Source organism: Borostomias antarcticus, assembly GCF_949987555.1.
Source record: "Borostomias antarcticus genome assembly, contig: scaffold_101, whole genome shotgun sequence".
Classification (NCBI taxonomy): Eukaryota; Metazoa; Chordata; class Actinopteri; order Stomiiformes; family Stomiidae; genus Borostomias; species Borostomias antarcticus.
In genome coordinates this window covers 90,001-93,663 of record NW_028175757.1, presented here as the reverse complement: position 1 = coordinate 93,663, position 3,663 = coordinate 90,001, and positions in this window count along the sequence as shown.

Below are 3,663 nucleotides of genomic sequence, written 5' to 3'. Positions count from 1 at the left end.
ATTATTTTCCTTGCATGCCTTGCAGCCAAACGGCTGATATTAATGAATTGGAAAGTGAGAAAACCAGGCTGTTTCTCTAGAAACAGGTGGCTAGAGGACTTCCTCCATCTTCTAAGTATGGAAAAGGCCACGTCCATCCTCAGGGACATAGACCAGGACACTAGCGAGCTCTGGGACACACTGGCTGTTCCTATATTCACAAGAACATAGGTATTTTTCCCTACATAAGCAGTATTCAACACTACACAATCCAATATCCTACCTCTTATAAATAGGACTAATTCCCAGACTGACGATCTGTGTGGATAGGTAGAGCAATCAGGAAACGTACGCACTGTGCCCCCCCCCCCCTCCTCTAGATCATTGTGATTGTCGTTGTTTTCATCGCTGTCTTTTGTGTTGTTGTTGGTTAGGTGTCTGTTCTTGTTGTCTTATGCTTTGTGCATTGCAATGTAGCTGTCCTGTTTTTGTTTATTGCTTATTGTGTATTGTGAGCATGTGGTTGTCGTTGTTGTTTTGTGGGTTTGTTGCTTGTTTTGTGTCGCTGATCGTTGTGTGCTTTGTTTGAAAGCTTGTTGTCACCTTGCGAGCTGTCTTTGTTGTCAAAACAATAAAAACTATAAATATAAAAAAAGAAGAAAAAAAAAGAAATGCTATATTAAATTGCTAGGTATGATGTTAATGACATGTAATGCAACTAGGATATGAAATGTATGAAATGTATGTGTAATGCTTTTGTACGCACAGAAACTGTCTTAACAATTGTAAAAATTGGAAATTGGATCCTTAAAGTCTTAAAAGGCATTGAATTCATTCATCTTAAAATGAGGCCTTTATTTAGAGTAGTCTACTTGTCCACCTCTCCCAAAGGTAGTTTTTGTTTGAATACATAGACAAGCTACAGGTCAGACACGAAGCACTCTGATCTAGACGGAGCACATTGGAACGCTCTGGGGCATGGAGGACCGTCTGAGGACAACCTAGAGCAGGCATGGAGGACCGTCCGAGGACAACCTAGAGCAGGCATGGAGGACCGTCTGAGGACAACCTAGAGCAGGCATGGAGGACCGTCTGAGGACAACCTAGAGCAGGCATGGAGGACCGTCTGAGGACAACCTAGAGCAGGCATGGAGGACCGTCTGAGGACAACCTAGAGCAGGCATGGAGGACCGTCCGAGGACAACCTAGAGCAGGCATGGAGGACCGTCTGAGGACAACCTAGAGCAGGCATGGAGGACCGTCTGAGGACAACCTAGAGCAGGCATGGAGGACCGTCTGAGGACAACCTAGAGCAGGCATGGAGGACCGTCTGAGGACAACCTAGAGCAGGCATGGAGGACCGTCTGAGGACAACCTAGAGCAGGCATGGAGGACCGTCTGAGGACAACCTAGAGCAGGCATGGAGGACCGTCTGAGGACAACCTAGAGCAGGCATGGAGGACCGTCTGAGGACAACCTAGAGCAGGCATGGAGGACCGTCTGAGGACAACCTAGAGCAGGCATGGAGGACCGTCTGAGGACAACCTAGAGCAGGCATGGAGGACCGTCTGAGGACAACCTAGAGCAGGCGTGGAGGACCGTCTGAGGGCAACCTAGAGCAGGCATGGAGGACCGTCTGAGGACAACCTAGAGCAGGCATGGGCAACTTTGATTATAGAGAGAGACACACATGTTTTATCCTCACTACCCGAGGGCCAGGTTGTAATCATGCATTTCCACCAGTGGGATATTGTAACCCCATCACTTAATTAGCCAATTATAGTTACTACATTAATGAAAATATCTAAATATATGCCGGTAATCAAAGTTTATTGGATGGACTTTCAATTTTTCATATATAAATGGATTTAGTAGGACCTAGGCTAATGTTTCTATTCATTTAATGAACTCTGCACAAAACATTCCCATTCCTGAGTGGTATAGTCTACCATTATTTCGGTGCAACGGTGTCTCAAAAATGATGTACAAATGTTACCTCTGAGTTTTTTGTATTGATTTTTAGCAAAAGGACAAAAACACGAAACCCTACTCACCCACTTTCCTGCCCACATATCCAAACCCTGACAAAGCACTTAACAAGACTGAAAGCAGGGATGTAGTAAATAAATGAATGATAAACTCTAAATAAAGACGAGACAGACACACAAAACCAAACAGTACAGAAAAGGGAAGGGGGGTAGATGAGGTGGGGGGGGGGGGGGGGCAGCATCTAGTCATCTGGGGGGATAGAAGTATTGTTCAAATAGTCAATAAAGGGCTTCCACGTCTTGTCAGATGATAGTTTGGAGTTAGTGATTGAGATTCTTATCTTCTCCAGCGTTATGTGATTAAGAACCTCTTTCAACCAGCTACTGTGTGAGGGGGGGCGGGGGTGTTTCCATTTGAATAGGATGAGACGTCCAGCTAGCAAGGAGGTGAGAGCCAGCACTCGCTGCTTTGCTGATGAGAGAGTGGGTGTTATGTGTGTAGAGATCCCAAATATGGCAGTGAGTGGGTCGGGTCTGAGGTCTGTGTCGAGTACTGAGTGTACCGTAAATTTCGCGCCAGAAATCTGTCAACTCATGGCAGGACCAGAACGTGTGTGTGTGATTAGCAGGTGATTGCTTGCACCGATTACAGGTGTCATCAGTCTCTGGGTATATTTTTGCCAGTCTGGCGTTCGTGTAATGCACTCTAAAGATAACTTTGAACAGACAATTATTTAACACACAAACTCCAAATGTGCTCTCCCTGGCTCAGGAACATTCTATCATATCCCTTGATAATAATAACATTGTTAAAGTACTGGTGTGTTTGTGTAACATTGTTTAAGTATCAGTTATAGTGTGTGTGTGTGTGTGTGTGTGTGTGTAGTCGGGGGTGATAGGTTGCAGGGTAGTCAAGGGACAGGCTGGAGATTCTGGGTGAGCTGGATTGAGATGATCCATGATCCACTGTCCATTATCCATGGGTCTGATTCAGGGTCCATCGTTCATAGTCTTGGCATGAGGGGATGATGGTGGGAAGCTGCTGAGACAAAGCCTGTGTTTAAAACAGCTGGAATAGCTGGGTGAGCTGGACTCCCAGCTGTACAGCACACTCCTTCAGAACCCTGCCTCTGAACCTGTCTGCTCCAGGGGACTGCATAGACAGGACATCTCTCCTTATACATCATGTGTTCATTGCAAATGAACCAGTTTGGTGATCTTCATCATCATCATCATCTCCCTACAGACTGAATGGATGCAGACTAACAGGGAAATGCTGCCAGAGCTTTTTAAACCAGAGTTTCTCATCTTTGGAATGAGACTCTTATGAATGACATGATGGGAGATATTATGAACTGTTACAATCATAGCAGATGATCAGCTGGATGTTCCCACTAGAAACAGCTAAACTACAGTAACTACAGATAAACTACAGTGTAAACCTACCTGAACTCTCATGAGGAGTTTCATTGGTTGGATTGGAATGTCTCAGAACTACAGAGGCCAGGCTTTTCCATTTCTATAATAAACCTGGAGTCTCAGAGCATTCTTATTTAGCATGGGTTACAAGGAAGAGAAAGCATATCAAAATATTGACTGACCAAAAAGATCACTTTGTATTCAAGAATCTGACAATGTGTGAACCAGGGCAGATCCAATGTTCATTTGTCTGTAGGAAGATGGAATATAATCCTTC